This window comes from Oncorhynchus kisutch, linkage group LG6, assembly GCF_002021735.2.
Source record: "Oncorhynchus kisutch isolate 150728-3 linkage group LG6, Okis_V2, whole genome shotgun sequence".
NCBI classification, from domain to species: Eukaryota; Metazoa; Chordata; class Actinopteri; order Salmoniformes; family Salmonidae; genus Oncorhynchus; species Oncorhynchus kisutch.
In genome coordinates this window covers 9,489,771-9,508,849 of record NC_034179.2, presented here as the reverse complement: position 1 = coordinate 9,508,849, position 19,079 = coordinate 9,489,771, and the positions used below count along the sequence as shown (strand labels likewise).

General features: G+C 43.7%; 1 protein-coding gene across 1 annotated transcript in view; it reads left to right on the top strand.

The window, feature by feature from the left end:
- Window positions 1-18,894: 18,894 nt before the first annotated feature.
- Window positions 18,895-19,079, top strand: part of arhgap24 (Rho GTPase activating protein 24) — a 230,172-nt gene continuing 229,987 nt past the window's right edge. Inside the window, exon 1 of the mRNA XM_031826117.1 lies at window positions 18,895-19,079. This exon is cut by the window's right edge and continues 469 nt beyond it. The gene's annotated coding sequence lies outside the window, so the exon portion shown is untranslated.

Here is a 19,079-nt window from a genome sequence, read left to right as displayed (position 1 = left end):
ATGATTGGGAACCATACTTAGGTAGCTTTTACCCTACCTATGTTTTGTGGGTAGTTGTTTCCTGTTTAGGGTTTTCTGCACCTGACAGGACTGTTTTGGTTTCGTTATTCACTTTGTTATTTTTGTTTCAGTGTTCAGTTAAATAAAAGTCATGAACACTTACCACGCTGCGCTTTGGTCCGATTCCTCCTCATCAGACGACGACACCCGTTACATTAAGAAGAACAGGAGAAAGTAAGAAGCTATACACAGGGTCAGTTCCAGTGGCATATTTCCAATGTGCAGGGATACTGGAGTGATAGAGGTAGAAAAGTATAGGGGTTACGTGACTAGGCATCAGTATATATGCCTAGACACCTAAACAGAGTAGCAGCAGCGTACATGCTGATTTTTATGTATGTGTGCAGTGGTGTAAAGTGCTTGAGTAAAAATGCTTTGGGGTATCTGTACTTTACAATTTATATTTTTGATGACTTTTACTTTTACCTCACTACATTCCTAAAGAAAATACTGTGCTATTTTTACTCCGTACATTTTCTCTGTCAAACAAAAGATGTCATTACATTTTGAATGCTTAACAGGACAGGAAGACGGTCCAATTCACACACTTATTGTAGCGGCTTTCTTCCTGGGAAGGAGAGGCAGACCAAAACGCAGCGTGGTTAGGGTTAAACACTCTTTAATAAAGACGAACACCGAGAAAACACTACAAAATAATAACTGTGTAAACAGTCCTGTGTGGTGAAACAGACACAAAAAAATAATCACCCATAAACCCCAACACAAAACAAGCTACCTAAATATGGTTCCCAATCAGAAACAATGACTAACACCTGCCTCTGATTGAGAACCATATCAGGACAACCACAGAAACAGACAAACTAGACACACAACATAGAATGCCCACCCAGCTCACGTCCTGACCAACACTAAAACAAGGAAAACACACAAGAACTATGGTCAGAACGTGACACTTATCAAGATAACATCTCTGGCATCTCTACTGCCTCTGATCTGACGGACTCACTAAACACAAATGCTTTGTTTGTAAATGATGTCTGAGTGTTGGAGAATGCCCCTGGCTACCCACAAATAAACAAGAAAACAGTGCCGTCTGGTTTGCTTATTATTATAAGAAATTTGAAATCATTATACTTGTGATACTTAAGTACATTTTAGCAATTACATTTACCTTTTGTACTTTAAATCAAATACATTTAGACTTTTACTCAAGTAGTATTTTACTGGGTGACTTTCACTTTTACTTGAGCCATTTTCTATGAAGGTGTCTTTACTTTTACTCAAGTATGACAATTGGGTACTTTTTCCACCACTGTGTATGTTTTGACTTACTATAGATGTGTGTGTGTGTATGTTGTGTGTGTTGGAGTGTCAGTGTGTGTGAGTGTGTGGAGTCTTGTAGTGTGCATAGAGGCAGTGCAGAAATAAAATACAAGGGTCAACTGAGATAGTCTGTGTAGCCATTCTGTTAGCTATCTAATGGCTTGGGGATAGAAGCTATTCAGGTGCCTGTTGGTGTGAGACTTGATGCTCCGGTAACGTTGTTTGTGTAACATATGGTGCATGAATAAAGCCCTGGGGAGCTTTCCTTTTTTTAGCCTATTGAATTGACTATACAGAACCAAACCATTACCCATAGATATACGATGCAGAGAGGAAGGAGAGAGGATGGAAAGAGGTTGGAGAGAGGAAGGAGTGTCACGATCGTAGTAAGAAGCGGACCAAAGCGCAGCGTGGTGTGAATGCATCATTTTAATGGATGACGAAAACACGAAGTAAACTGAATAAAACATCAGCCAACAATAAATGAACAACGACCGTGAAGCTATATACGAACTGTGCTGACACAAGCAACTAACATAGACAATCACCCACAACCCACAATGACAAAACAGGCTACCTAAATATGGTTCCCAATCAGAGACAACGACTAACACCTGCCTCTGATTGAGAACCATATCAGGCCAAACACAGAAACAGACAAACTAGACATACAACATAGAATGCCCACTCAGATCACACCCTGACCAAACAAAACCTATAAACATACAAAGCAAACTATGGTCAGGGTGTGACAAGGAGACAGGATGGAGAGAGGAAGGAGAGTTTGGAGAGAGGAAGGAGAGAGGTTGGAGAGAGGAAGGAGAGAGGATGAGAGAGGATGGCGAGAGGAAGGAGAGTTTGGAGAGAGGAAGGAGAGAGGTTGGAGAGAGGATGGAGAGAGGATGGAGAGAGGAAGGAGAGTTTGGAGAGAGGAATGAGAGAGGATGGAGAGAGGAAGGAGAGTTTGGAGAGAGGAAGGAGAGAGGTTGGAGAGAGGATGGCAAGAAGTTGGAGATGTTTTTGTCATTGCACTTTCCATTAGGATATGGTTGTAAAATATTACTCATACAACACTGAAGGGTTTATGTAGGCTAAGTAGATAATTTATGAATGGCAAAGTACTGCATATAATGTACAACAGAGGGCTCTGGTGGGTCCTGGGTGTAATAATCACCTGTTCAGTGTATTTACAGTGTAGGCCAGGTTCATTTTTTAATATACACTGCTCAAAAAATAAAGGGAACACTTAAACAACACAATATAACTCCAAGTCAATCACACTTCTGTGAAATCAAACTGTCCACTTAGGAAGCAACACTGATTGACAATACATTTCACATGCTGTTGTGCAAATGGAATAGACAACAGGTGGAAATTATAGGCAATTAGCAAGACACCCCCAATAAAGGAGTGGTTCTGCAGGTGGTGACCACAGACCACTTCTCAGTTACTATGCTTCCTGGCTGATGTTTTGGTCACTTTTGAATGCTGGCGGTGCTTTCACTCTAGTGGTAGCACGAGACGGAGTCTACAACCCACACAAGTGGCTCAGGTAGTGCAGCTCATCCAGGATGGCACATCAATGCGAGCTGTGGCAAGAAGGTTTACTGTGTCTGTCAGCGTAGTGTCCAGAGCATGGAGGCGCTACCAGGAGACAGGCCAGTACATCAGGAGACGTGGAGGAGGCCGTAGGAGGGCAACAACCCAGCAGCAGGACCGCTACCTCCGCCTTTGTGCAAGGAGGAACAGGAGGAGCACTGCCAGAGCCCTGCAAAATGACCTCCAGCAGGCCATAAATGTGCATGTGTCTGCTCAAACGGTCAGAAACAAACACCATGAGGGTGGTGTGAGGGCCCGACGTCCACAGGTGGGGGTTGTGCTTACAGCCCAACACCGTGCAGGACGTTTGGCATTTGCCAGAGAACACCAAGATTGGCAAATTCGCTACTGGCGCACTGTGCTCTTCACAGATGAAAACAGGTTCACACTGAGCACATGTGACAGACGTGACAGAGTCTGGAGACGCCGTGGAGAACGTTCTGCTGCCTGCAACATCCTCCAGCATGACCGGTTTGGCGGTGGGTCAGTCATGTGCTCGCCAGAGGTAGCCTGACTGCCATTAGGTACCGAGATGAGATCCTCAGACCCCTTGTGAGACCATATGCTGGTGCGGTTGGCCCTGGGTTCCTCCTAATGCAAGACAATGCTAGACCTCATGTGGCTGGAGTGTGTCAGCAGTTCCTGCAAGAGGAAGGCATTGATGCTATGGACTGGCCCGCCCCGTTCCCCAGACCTGAATCCAATTGAGCACATCTGGGACATCATGTCTCGCTCCATCCACCACGTTGGACTGTCCAGGAGTTGGCCTCATCAGGAGCATGCCCAGGCATTGTAGGGAGGTCATACAGGAACGTGGAGGCCACACACACTACTGAGCCTCATTTTCAATTGTTTTAAGGACATTACATCAAAGTTGGATCAGCCTGTAGTGTGGTTTTCCACTTTAATTTTGAGTGTGACTCCAAATCCAGACCTCCATGGATTGATACATTTTTGTGTGATTTTGTTGTCAGCACATTCAACTATGTAAAGAAAAAAGTATTTAATAAGAATATTTCATTCATTCAGATCTAGGATGTGTTATTTTAGTGTTCCCTTTATTTTTTTTAACAGTGTATTTGAACTCCAGATTCGAGACAACTGATGGAATTCACTTCACTCTGTACAGTCTCATATAATGACCCTTATCTTTCCAATGTTGTACTGTACACAGGCATGGTGTTGTATTATATAATAACCCTCATCTTTCCAATGTTGTACTGTACACAGGCATGGTGTTGTATTATATAATAACCCTCATCTTTCCCATCTAGTACTCAGGTTTGGGGAGTAATGGATTGCATGTAATCAAAACAGGTAACTGTAATCTGATATGTTACCAGCAAAAATATTGTAATCACATTACAGATCCTTTTGAAAAACCAGATGATTACAAGGATTACTTTTAAATTCAGAAAGGATGTTTGTGAAAAACAATATTTGACCCGTCTCTGTTTTCTCAATGACATTCAAATCAGCATTGAAGAAAGGAGCAGGCATAAATGTGTTCCACCTAAGCGAGTCTGACCACCAGTCAGAGACCACCATGATGACAGAGACCACTATGATGTCAGAGACCACCATGATGACAGAGACCACTATGATGTCAGAGACCACTATGATGCCAGAGACCACCATGATGACAGAGACCACCATGATGACAGAGACCACTATGATGTCAGAGACCACCATGATGACAGAGACCACTATGATGTCAGAGACCACAATGATGACAGAGACCACTATGATGTCAGAGACCACTGTGATGTCAGAGACCACTATGATGTCAGAGACCACTGTGATGTCAGAGACCACTATGATGTCAGAGACCACTGTGATGTCAGAGACCACTATGAATTTCAGAGACCACTGTGATGTCAGAGACCACTATGATGTCAGAGACCACCGTGATGACACACCAAATGTGTTTAATAGATCGTGGGAAAAGGGCAGGAATAGGCTTTTTTGTAGGCTACAGTCCAAGATATATCTTCCAATAGTGTGACTGCTGTCGGCATCCCAAAATGATCCAACTTGAATAAACGCTTGGAGGTCAGGATGACATCAGAGGTGTAGTCTACGGCGATACGGATAACACTTGTTTTTTATATCTACATCGCTCATTGATGTGAATCACACTGCTGCTTTCTCATTTAGCTTACGGATTGCGGTTGTTGTGGATGGCTGTTCACAGATCTAATGTGTATTTGAACCCAATAATGGTTGAATGCAAGAAGTTTAAGCTGCCTATCAAACACTGTTTTTTGAAACCAGTAGACAGCCAGTAAAAAATGTGTTCCTGCAACAGCTGCATAGTGCGGATCCCACCCTATGGAACAACAGCTGCATAGTGCGGATCCCACCCTATGGAACAACAGCTGCATAGTGCGGATCCCACCCTATGGAACAACAGCTGCATAGTGCGGATCCCACCCTATGGAACAACAGCTGCATAGTGCGGATCCCACCCTATGGAACAACAGCTGCATAGTGCGGATCCCACCCTATGGAACAACAGCTGCATAGTGCGGATCCCACCCTATGGAACAACAGCTGCATAGTGCGGATCCCACCCTATGGAACAACAGCTGCATAGTGCGGATCCCACCCTATGGAACAACAGCTGCATAGTGCGGATCCCACCCTATGGAACAACAGCTGCATAGTGCGGATCCCACCCTATGGAACAACAGCTGCATAGTGCGGATCCCACCCTATGGAACAACAGCTGCATAGTGCGGATCCCACCCTATGGAACAACAGCTGCATAGTGCGGATCCCACCCTATGGAACAACAGCTGCATAGTGCGGATCCCACCCTATGGAACAACAGCTGCATAGTGCGGATCCCACCCTATGGAACAACAGCTGCATAGTGCGGATCCCACCCTATGGAACAACAGCTGCATAGTGCGGATCCCACCCTATGGAACAACAGCTGCATAGTGCGGATCCCACCCTATGGAACAACAGCTGCATAGTGCGGATCCCACCCTATGGAACAACAGCTGCATAGTGCGGATCCCCACCCTATGGAACAACAGCTGCATAGTGCGGATCCCACCCTATGGAACAACAGCTGCATAGTGCGGATCCCACCCTATGGAACAACAGCTGCATAGTGCGGATCCCACCCTATGGAACAACAGCTGCATAGTGCGGATCCCACCCTATGGAACAACAGCTGCATAGTGCGGATCCCACCCTATGGAACAACAGCTGCATAGTGCGGATCCCACCCTATGGAACAACAGCTGCATAGTGCGGATCCCACCCTATGGAACAACAGCTGCATAGTGCGGATCCCACCCTATGGAACAACAGCTGCATAGTGCGGATCCCAGCCTATGCAATAACAGCTGCATAGTGCGGATCCCACCCTATGGAACAACAGCTGCATAGTGCGGATCCCACCCTATGGAACAACAGCTGCATAGTGCGGATCCCAGCCTATGCAATAACAGCTGCATAGTGCGGATCCCACCCTATGGAACAACAGCTGCATAGTGCAGATCCCACCCTATAGAACAACAGCTGCAGAGTGTGGATCCCAGCCTATGGAACAACAGCTGCATAGTGCGGATCCCACCCTATGGAACAACAGCTGCATAGTGCGGATCCCACCCTATGGAACAACAGCTGCATAGTGCAGATCCCACCCTATAGAACAACAGCTGCATAGTGTGGATCCCAGCATATGGAACAACAGCTGCATAGTGCGGATCCCACCCTATGGAACAACAGCTGCATAGTGCAGATCCCACCCTATGGAACAACAGCTGCATAGTGCGGATCCCAGCCTATGCAATAACAGCTGCATAGTGCGGATCCCACCCTATGGAACAACAGCTGCATAGTGCGGATCCCAGCCTATGGAACAACAGCTGCATAGTGCGGATCCCACCCTATGGAACAACAGCTGCATAGTGCAGATCCCACCCTATGGAACAACAGCTGCATAGTGCGGATCCCACCCTATGGAACAACAGCTGCATAGTGTGGATCCCACCCTATGGAACAACAGCTGCATAGTGCAGATCCCACCCTATGGAACAACAGCTGCATAGTGCGGATCCCACCCTATGGAACAACAGCTGCATAGTGCGGATCCCACCCTATGGAACAACAGCTGCATAGTGCAGATCCCACCCTATGGAACAACAGCTGCATAGTGCGGATCCCACCCTATGGAACAACAGCTGCATAGTGCGGATCCCACCCTATGGAACAACAGCTGCATAGTGCAGATCCCACCCTATAGAACAACAGCTGCATAGTGCGGATCCCAGCCTATGGAACAACAGCTGCATAGTGCAGATCCCACCCTATAGAACAACAGCTGCATAGTGCGGATCCCAGCCTATGGAACAACAGCTGCATAGTGCAGATCCCACCCTATGGAACAACAGCTGCATAGTGCGGATCCCAGCCTATGGAACAACAGCTGCATAGTGCAGATCCCACCCTATAGAACAACAGCTGCATAGTGCAGATCCCACCCTATGGAACAACAGCTGCATAGTGCGGATCCCACCCTATGGAACAACAGCTGCATAGTGCGGATCCCACCCTATGGAACAACAGCTGCATAGTGCGGATCCCACCCTATGGAACAACAGCTGCATAGTGCGGATCCCACCCTATGGAATAACAGCTGCATAGTGCGGATCCCACCCTATGGAACAACAGCTGCATAGTGCGGATCCCACCCTATAGAACAACAGCTGCATAGTGCGGATCCCACCCTATGGAACAACAGCTGCATAGTGCGGATCCCACCCTATGGAACAACAGCTGCATAGTGCAGATCCCACCCTATGGAACAACAGCTGCATAGTGCAGATCCCACCCTATGGAACAACAGCTGCATAGTGCAGATCCCACCCTATGGAACAACAGCTGCATAGTGCAGATCCCACCCTATGGAACAACAGCTGCATAGTGCAGATCCCACCCTATAGAACAACAGCTGCATAGTGCGGATCCCACCCTATGGAACAACAGCTGCATAGTGCAGATCCCACCCTATGGAACAACAGCTGCATAGTGCAGATCCCACCCTATGGAACAACAGCTGCATAGTGCAGATCCCACCCTATGGAACAACAGCTGCATAGTGCGGATCCCACCCTATGGAACAACAGCTGCATAGTGCGGATCCCAGCCTATGGAACAACAGCTGCATAGTGCGGATCCCACCCTATGGAACAACAGCTGCATAGTGCGGATCCCAGCCTATGGAACAACAGCTGCATAGTGCAGATCCCACCCTATGGAACAACAGCTGCATAGTGCAGATCCCACCCTATGGAACAACAGCTGCATAGTGTGGATCCCAGCCTATGGAACAACAGCTGCATAGTGCGGATCCCACCCTATGGAACAACAGCTGCATAGTGCAGATCCCACCCTATGGAACAACAGCTGCATAGTGCAGATCCCACCCTATGGAACAACAGCTGCATAGTGCGGATCCCACCCTATGGAACAACAGCTGCATAGTGCAGATCCCACCCTATGGAACAACAGCTGCATAGTGCGGATCCCACCCTATGGAACAACAGCTGCATAGTGCGGATCCCACCCTATGGAACAACAGCTGCATAGTGCGGATCCCACCCTATGGAACAACAGCTGCATAGTGCGGATCCCACCCTATGGAACAACAGCTGCATAGTGCGGATCCCACCCTATGCAATAAAAGTGGGGCTTTTATTGCTCAATCTAATTCATGCTGATTGAACTAGAAACAAAGACCTTTCCTAATGAAACTCGTCAGTCTATTCTTGTTCTGAGAAATTAAGGCCATTCCATGCGAGAAATTGCCAAGAAACTGAAGATCTCGTACAACGCTGTGTAATACTCTCTTCACAGAACAGAGCAAACTGGCACTAACCAGAATAGAACGAGGAGTGGGAGGCCCCGGTGCACAACTGAGCAAGAGGACAAGTACATTGGCGTGTCTAGTTTGAGTCTCAACATCAACAGTGAAGAGGCGTCTCCGGGATGCTGGCCTTCTAGGCAGAGTTCCTCTGTCCAGTGTCTGTGTTCTTTTGCCCATCTTTTCTTTGCAACTCTGCCTAGAAGGCCAGCATCCTGGAGTCGCCTCTTCACTGTTGATGTTGAGACTTGCTTCCACCAATCAGCACTCCACCAATCAGGCCTTTATGGTAGAGTGGCCAGACGGAAGCCACTCCTCGGTAAAAGTCACATGACAGTTTGCCAACAAGCACTTAAAGACTATCAGACTGATGAAACCAAAATTGAACTATTTTTTCACGTCTTTTAGGAAACCTGGCACCATCCCTAAGGTGAAGCATGGTGGAGGCAACATCATGCTGTAGGGATGTTTTTCAGCGGCAGGGACTGGGAGACTAGTCAGGATTGAGGGAAAGATGAAAGGAGCAAAGTACAGAGAGATCCTTGACGAAAACCTGCTCCAGAGCACTCAGGACCTCAGACTGGGGTGAAGGTTCACCTTCCAACAGGACAACGACTATAAGCACACAGCCGAGAAAACGCAGGAGTGGCTTCGGGGAAGTCTCTGAATCTCCTTGAATGGCCCAGCCAGAGCCCGGACTTGAACCCGCTCGAACATCTCTGGAGAGACCTGAAAATAGCTTTGCAGCAACACTCCACATCCAACCTGACAGAGCTTGAGAGGATCTGCAGAGAAGAATGGGAGAAACTCGCCAAATACAGGTGTGCCAAGCTTGTAGCGTCACACCCAAGAAGACTCGAGGCTGTAATCGCTGCTGAAGGTGCTTCAAGAAAGTATTGAGTAAATGGTCTGAATACTTATGTAAATGTTATATTTCAGTTTTATATTTTTAATTAATTTGCAAACATTACAGAAAACTGCTTTTGCTTTGTCATTATGGGGTATTGTGTGTAGATTGATGAGAAAATAAAATAATTGTATCTATTTTAGAATAAGCCTTTAATGTGACAAAATTTGGAAAAGTCAAGGAGTCTGATTACTTTCCGAACACACTGTATATCAATTGATTGTTGAATAATTTAACTTATAAATGCCTCATGAGCTCACTTCAACTGTCACACTTCATCAGAACCTAGAATATAAACGTGTTTGTAAACAATGTACATGTAAACAAACACTATATAGACTCATAACATGGTTAAAGCTATCCTTTTGTTATCATGGATGGTCAGTCCCTGTATCTATAGCTCTGTCTGTTAATCTGGGAGTGGTTACGTTTCTCCAGGCCCATCAGTCAGTTTTTTTACAAAAACAGAGGCGGGGCGTCTGTTTTGTTATTGTTTCTGTGGATTTGCCCTTTAAACAGCTGCATATTATCAAGATATCAAAGTGTCACCAACAAAAAAGGTAAACAACAGGCCTATAGCAAATGCAGCATATGGCATTCATTTTTCACATGTAAATAGCACTTTTCAGTAGTGCCCAATAGTTCAGTAGCTCCCTGTTGTACTGTACACAGGCTTGGTGTTGTCTCATATAATAACCCTTATCTTTCCAGTGTTGTACTGTACACAGGCATGGTGTTGTCATTATGGCTCACTTTGAGGGCTGCTGTGGAATCTGGCTGGCTACGGTGGGAGCATAGCAGGTATTCATGGCCCCTATTATCTGGCCCTAGGCCTGTGTGTGCATGTGCGTGTGTGTGTGTGTGTGTGTGAGATGCCTATTATCTAGCCCTAGGCCTGTGTGTGTGTGTGCGTGTGTGTGCGTGTGTGCGTGGGTGTGTGTGTGTGTGCGTGCGTGTGCGTGTGTGTGTGATGCCTATTATCTGGCCCTAGGCCTGTGCGTGTGTGTGTTTGTGTGTGTGTGAGATGCCTATTATCTAGCCCTAGGCCTGTGTGTGTGTGTGTGCGTGTGCGTGTGTGTGTGTGTGTGTGTGTGTGTGTGAGATGCCAATTATCTGGCCCTAGGTCTGTGTGTGTGTGTGTGTGTGTGTGTGTGTGTGTGTGTGTGTGTGTGTGTGTGTGTGTGTGTGTGTGTGTGTGTGTGTGTGAGATGCCTATTATCTAGCCCTAGGCCCAATGAGGGTAGCTGTTGTTATTATTGTCTCAAATCTAATAGAGGGGGAGAATGTCCATCTGGTTTAACCAGAGCGTTGACTGCCTGTTTCATCAGTGTGGTTTAAACAGAGAGTTGACTGCCTGTTCCATCAGTGTGGTTTAAACAGAGAGTTGACTGCCTGTTTCATCAGTGTGGTTTGACTGTCTGTTTCATCAGTGGAGTTTAACCCGAGAGTTGACTGTCTGCTTCATCAGTGTGGTTTGTCTGTCTGTTTGTTGTTTGACTGTCTATTCAATTAAGACAGGGAAAACATTTACACAGAACTCCACATCCTCATTACTACTGCTGTACATTGGCCAGATTTATCAAGGGTCATGTTCAACATAAAATTGAACATTTGCTTTTATACTTCAGAGTTATTTTATGGACGCTATCTCTGGTTGAGTGAATAAGGCTCAAGGGGAAATAATTATGAATTTCTCTCCAAATAAACGAGACTAAATGTAGAAGATATTTTTAGAGGTGTTACATGTTACTTTGCCATTAGAGAGACACTGGCTGTCGAGAGACTTCACAGAGGTTCTGTAGATCTACAGTAGACTGCAGAAGTGAGACATCGATAATGACTCCTTGGTAGGAGAGGCTTAGTGAACTGTAACAAAAGATGACACATTAATTTTTTCCCATTTTTTTTTTGTGTATATATATATATATATTTATATATTTGTAAGTCTGTGTATGTTTATCGGCTAGAGAGCCATAGAGATGAAAGATAGAGGAGTGTGTGGTGAAATATCAGTGGACCGGATTTGAACCTGTGCTGCAGTGATACACACGATCCTCTGTAGCTCAGGTGGTAGAGAATTAAACTTTCTTTTTTTTAACTCATGCTAGGCTTTCAACCATGTCCAATCACCATCTCCATGTCCATGTTTCAAAAGCCAATCATGTATAGCTTCTTCGGGAAGAAGGACACAGCCTTATAGGGTCTCACCCTTCCATCTTTTGAAAGATGGATGGGTATGACACTATTGATTAACTCAGCCAACCACCTGGAAAACATGAGCGCTGTCCAGACAGTGCACAATCGAGACAGAACTGTAGCTAGCTAGCTAGCTAACCTTCTCCAACTTTCTCCTGGACTATCAGCTTTTCATACCAAATGCTAAGATTAAAAACAGGAATGCCATGACTGGAGCCAACTTGTTTTCCAACGGTAGAATATAAATAGCAACCGCTAACTTGTGGCTATCAATAGTTGCTGCTTTGCTGAGCCACAGACAGAGGGGGTGACCTAGACACGTCACAGGGGCTATAAAGCTGAAGCATCTGTTCGGAACGTTTTAGAAAAGTCCAGTCGTTGAGTAGTAGGAGAGGATAGAACTAAGTGAAACCGGACCCACATTCTGCTTATTTTCTCATCGATTAAACATCTGACCTCCAAAAAAAAATTATGTTCCCAAAATTAAATCTGTTACGAGCACAGTGCACTAAGTTTTATAAGCTTGATGCTTTGCCAAAATGTTTACAAATGAAGTTGTTTAGAAGGAGTGTAAGGTCGAACTGAGTTTGTGCACAGGGGAGGTGTTCCCTAATGGAAATATGCCAGTACATGTCACAACGTGCCAATTGGATCTCACTAGCTCATGCTTGGCTTTGCCCACCTCCTTGCTTGTTCTGCCCACTAAGCTTAATTTGCTCCCACTGTAAATGACACAGATTAGCTATCTTGGGTTAGTTATAAATATCATTGGCTGAGCTGCCTGGCAAGCTAGCTAGCTAGCATGGTAATGGTACAGTAAAGTTACAATAGCCCTAGCATTCATTTTCATATGTAAGAGAACTGCCATAGTTGGTGAGATCTAAAATATAATGCAATTTTCTAATGTTAACAAGGTTTAGTTATTGCTCAATTTAGTAAATGCTACTCAGCTAGCTAAATTCTATGTAAGTACGGTCACGCATATCAATTGGTAATGTTACAGTAGCATCTGAACACAGATTGAGATAATCCTTTTGACAGGTGACTTGGTTTCCTCCTCTGTTCAATGGTACTATTAGGTTTTCTCTCTCTCTTTTGCAGTTCAATAAGCAAAGATTTTTGAGGGCACTCATGTGTCTGCAGCAAGACCAAACCTTATTAACTTCGCAAGGAATCCTGCTAAAGGTAAGTGAAATACAAGCTAATCTGTAGGTGCTGGCTCAGCAGGTCCACTAGTCCACTGGTAGAGACCTTCTTAAAATATAGGGGGAGGGGGGGGGGGAATACAGACAACGCTACAGTATGGTACACTATATATCCATTTGTATTGTTTGTATTGAACTGCTTTTATGACAGTATACATTTAAATCATCTTAATGAAACGACATATTTTTTTACAGACACAACATGTCTGTGACGTTTCACATGAGTCATCAATAAACATGTTTCTATATTTCGTTAAATTCTTTGGATTTTGATTATAGGTCAATCATTCTTCACTTTTACGGACTAAAATGTGCGGATCTCAGAGTAAATTGTCAAACAGTACATCCCACTGGGCACACGCTGGTTGAATCAGTGTTGTTTCCATGTCATTTCAATGAAATTACGTTGAACCAATGTGGAATAGATGTTGAATTGACGTCTGTGGCCGGTGGGATGTATTTTATAATTATATAAAGTCACAGACAAGTGATAATTAAGTGATAATACCCGAGAAACTGGTGTTTGGAGGATATATTGGCACATTTTGGTTGTTGTTTGGTATTTTGGTATTTTATTAGGATCCCCATTAGCTGTTGTTGTTGGTATTTTGGTATTTTATTAGGATCCCCATTAGCTGTTGTTGTTGGTATTTTGGTATTTTATTAGGATCCCCATTAGCTGTTGTTGTTGGTACTTTGGTATTTTATTAGGATCCCCATTAGCTGTTGTTGTTGGTATTTTGGTATTTTATTAGGATCCCCATTAGCTGTTGTTGTTGGTATTTTGGTATTTTATTAGGATCCCCATTAGCTGTTGTTGTTGGTATTTTGGTATTTTATTAGGATCCCCATTAGCTGTTGTTGTTGGTATTTTGGTATTTTATTAGGATCCCCATTAGCTGTTGTTGTTGGTATTTTGGTATTTTATTAGGATGCCCATTAGCTGTTGTTGTTGGTATTTTGGTATTTTATTAGGATCCCCATTAGCTGTTGTTGTTGGTATTTTGGTATTTTATTAGGATCCCCATTAGCTGTTGTTGTTGGTATTTTGGTATTTTATTAGGATCCCCATTAGCTGTTGCAAAAGCAGAAGCTACTCTTCCTGGGGTCCAACACAAATACATGAAATAGGAGTACAGAACATTAATAGACAAGAACATCTCAAGGACAGAACTACATCAATTTTTAAAAAGGCACACAAAAGGCCTACATGTCAATACATACCCACAAACTATCTAGGTCAATAAGGGAGAGGCATTGTACCGTAACGTGTTGATTTATCTGTTTTTTAAAACCTGGTTTGCTGTTCATTTGAGTGCCATGCGATAATGGCTCTATGTAATGCTGTACACTTTCTTGAATTTGTTCTGGATTTGGGGACTGTGAAAAAACCCCCGGTGGTATGTCTGGCGGGGTAAGTGTGGGTGTGTCAGAGCTGTGTATAAGTTGACTATGCAAACAATTTGGGATTTTCAACACATTAACGTTTCTTATAAAACGTCAAGGGGTCTGAAAAGTTTCCGAATGCACTGAATATATACTGAATTCATGCAACCTGATGTCAGAGCATATCCTATTATTCTGTGTGTAAATCTGAAACACTCCATTTAGTATGATATGTTACGTTTGGTATATATTCATTTGTGGATGTCGATCATCCATTTTGTGAGGATATATAACGAATTTGCCAAACATACTTTATGTTACGAATATGAAAAATCTTTGATATGTTACAAATTCCAATTTGTTGTGGCTAACGTTAGCTAGGTGTTTAACACTAATTTGAACTAACTGGCTAATATTAGCTAAGGTAGGGGGTTAGGAGTTAGGCAAAAAGGTTTAAGGTTAGGTGACAGGTTAGCTAAAAGGGTTACGTTTAGGGTTAAGGGGAAGGGTTAGCTAACATGCTAAGTAGTTGCAAAGTAGCTAAAATGCTGAGATTCGAATACACTACCTTTGGGTTGCTAGTCATTCACATTATATCCCCACTCATCCACCGCTTCTGTAACTATACCAAACATAACATTTCATACTAATTTGAGTGTCCCAGATTTAAATGTACTATGTTACATCGAGTCTAAGATACCTTATCCGATATAACCACTGCTGTACAGTCCTTTTCTATGAATATACTGTCTATACTGTCTTCACACACCACTATATGTATATTTTATTTGATTTATTTTACCTTTATTTAACTAGGCAAGTCAAATTCTCTAAAACAACAATGGCTTACGGTAGAGAAAATAACATTCAAATATCTGGCTACAGCTCTGGTGGACATTCCTGCAGTCAGCATGCCAATTGCGCGCTCCCTCAAAACTTGAGACATCTGTGGCAATGTGTTATGTGACAAAACTACACATTTTAGAGTGGCCTTTTATTGCCCCCCCCCCCCCCCAGCACAAGGTGCACCTGTGTAATGATCATGATTGTTTAATCAGCTTTTTGATATCCCACACCAGTCACGTGGGTGGATTTTCTTGGCAAAGAAGAAATGCTCACGAACAAGGATGTAAACAAATTTGTGCACAAAATATTAGAGAAATAAGCTGTTTGTGTGTATGGGAACATTTCTGGGATCTTTTATTTCAGCTCCTGAATCATGGGACCAACACTTTGTTGCGTTTATATTTTTGTTTAGTTTATATATATTAATATTCTGGTCTCTGACATTCTCATATTTCTGTCTTTCTTTTTCTTGATTGCATGTGTCTTGTTATTATTGTTGTGTTGCTAGGTATTACTGCTCTGTTGGAGCTAGAAACACAAGCATTTTGGCTGCACCTGTGATAATATTTGTAAATCTGTGTGTGCGACCAATAAACTTTGATTTGATTTTACTAGGCGCAACAGGGGAACACTATTACCATCAAGTAGCTCTGGCTCTGAGGTTCATCTGTTCAATCCCAGTGCTAACCCTTACCTTATCCATTGGAAATTAATAGCTAAACTTAACCCTTACCTTATCCATTGGAAAGTAATACCTAAACTTAACCCATACCTTATCCATTGGAAAGTAATACCTAAACTTAACCCTTACCTTATCCATTGGAAAGTAATACCTAAACTTAACCATCAAGTTGTTTCTGTTGTAACCCTATCCCAAACCTTAACCTATACCTTAACCATTCATAACCCTATCCCTTACCTGAACCCGTACCTTAACCATTCATAACCCAATCCCTTACCTTAACCCGTACCTTAACCATTCATAACCCTATCCCTTACCTTAACCATTCATAACCCTATCCCAAACCTTAACATATACCATAACCATTCATAACCCTATCCCTTACCTGAACCCGTACCTTAACCATTCATAACCCTATCCCTTACCTTAACCATTCATAACCCTATCCCTTACCTTAACCCGTACCTTAACCATTCATAACCCTATCCCTTACCTTAACCGTACCTTAACCATTCATAACCCTATCCCTTACCTTAACCCGTACCTTAACCATTCATAACCCTATCCCTTACCTTAACCCTTACCTTAACCATTCATAACCCTATCCCAAACCTTAACCATTCATAACCCTATCCCAAACCTTAACATATACCGTAACCATTCCTAACCCTATCCCAAACCTTAACCATTCATAACCCTATCCCAAACCTTAACCACTCATAAGCCTATCCCAAACCTTAACCATTCATAACCCTATCCCAAGCCTTAACCCGTACCTTAATCATTCATAAACCTATCCCAAACCTTAACCCTTACCTTAACAATTCATAACCCTATCCCAAACCTTAACCCTTACCTTAACCATTCATAAACTTATCCCAAACCTTAACCATTCATAACCCTATCCCAAACCTTAACCATTCCTAACCCTATCCCAAACCTTAACCATTCATAACCCTATCCCAAACCTTAACCCTTACCTTAACCATCCATAACCCTATCCCAAACCTTAACCCTTACCTTTACCATTCATAACCCTATCCCAAACCTTATCCCGTACCTTAACCATTCATAACCCTATCCCAAACCTTAACCCTTACCTTAACCATTCATAACCCTATCCCAAACCTTAACCTTAACCCTTACCTTAACCATCCATAACCCTATCCCAAACCTTAACCCGTACCTTAACCATTCATAACCCTATCCCAAACCGTAACCCTTACCTTAACCATTCATAACCCTATCCCAAACCTTAACCATTCATAACCCTATCCCAAACCTTAACCATTCCTAACCCTATCCCAAACCTTAACCATTCATAACCCTATCCCAAACCTTAACCATTCCTAACCCTATCCCAGACCTTAACCATTCATAACCCTATCCCAAACCTTAACCATTCCTAACCCTATCCCAAACCTTAACCATTCATAACCATATCCCAAACCTTAACCATTCCTAACCCTATCCCAGACCTTAACCATTCATAACCCTATCCCAGACCTTAACCATTCATAACCCTATCCCAAACCTTAACCATTCCTAACCCTATCCCAAACCTTAACCATTCATAACCCTATCCCAAACCTTAACCATTCATAACCCTATCCCAAACCTTGACCATTCCTAACCCTATCCCAAACCTTAACCATTCATAACCCTATCCCAAACCTTAACCCTTACCTTTACCATTCATAACCCTATCCCAAACCTTAACCATTCATAACCCTATCCCAAACCTTAACCCTTACCTTTACCATTCATAACCCTATCCCAAACCTTAACCATTCATAACCCTATCCCAAACCTTAACCATTCATAACCCTATCCCAAACCTTGACCATTCCTAACCCTATCCCAAACCTTAACCATTCATAACCCTATCCCAAACCTTAACCCTTACCTTAACCATTCATAACCCTATCCCAAACCTTAACCCTTACCTTTACCATTCATAACCCTATCCCAAACCATAACACATACCTTTAATCATCTTGACTGAATGTATAGACTTAACTGTCAAAATGTTGATGTTTATCCATCCTGGACAAACGTTGAATACTGAAGTCAAGCTGTGATAAATTGTTGGGAATACCACCCAGTGTTGTGAATTAACAAACACACACACACACACACACACACACACACACACACACACACACACACACACACACACACACACACACACACACACACACACACACACACACACACACACACACACACACACACACACACACACACACACACACACACATACACATACACACACACACAGCCATGCTTGGTCTTTAGGAAAGCACTGTGAGATGGACAGAGGCAATCCAAGCAGTAGCAGACAAACACTTTCCTTTGTATGGTTGTGTGTTCAGCTGGGCTTAAAGAGGTGTGAAGGAGAGAGAGCTCCAGCCAGTAGCTGGATATACAGTCATTTGTCTTGTAAAAAAACAGATTCTTATCTGGGGCAACTAAGGGGGGAAATAACAGCTTTATCCTAAAACTATATATTGTGTACGGTATGAGAACAGGAAGTAAAGTGATATAATGTAACAGAGACACAGACTGTTGGTAGTAGTTTCACCCCGTAAGTCAGAGGTGTTTAAAAGTGGGAGTCTCGCTGTGTTTGTGTGTTTGTGTGTGCGCGTATGTGTGTGTGTGTGTGTGTGTGTTCGTGCACCAGGGGGGGAACAGCTGCCAGTTGCTTGTGTGGAATCTGAAACCAAACCCAAGACAAAGTCTGCCTGCCTGTGAGAAAGAGAGAGAAAGAGAGAGAGAGGGGGGGGGCTCACTGTTCACAGCTTAGTCATACCACTCACCCTTCATCTGCAGACTTCCTCAAACACACTCACGCAAACACTCGCTCCTCCTGTTCCTCCTCCTCCTTCTCCTCCTCCTTCTCTCTCTCCTTCTGCAGCTCTTCAAGCTGTAGCCTGGAGGGCAGGGTCACTCTGCTGGACTGTGTGCTGCTTTTCTCACAGACAGCTTAGCTCACTCGGAGACTAAGTTGAGTTGTGGACAGCGTGTTGACTC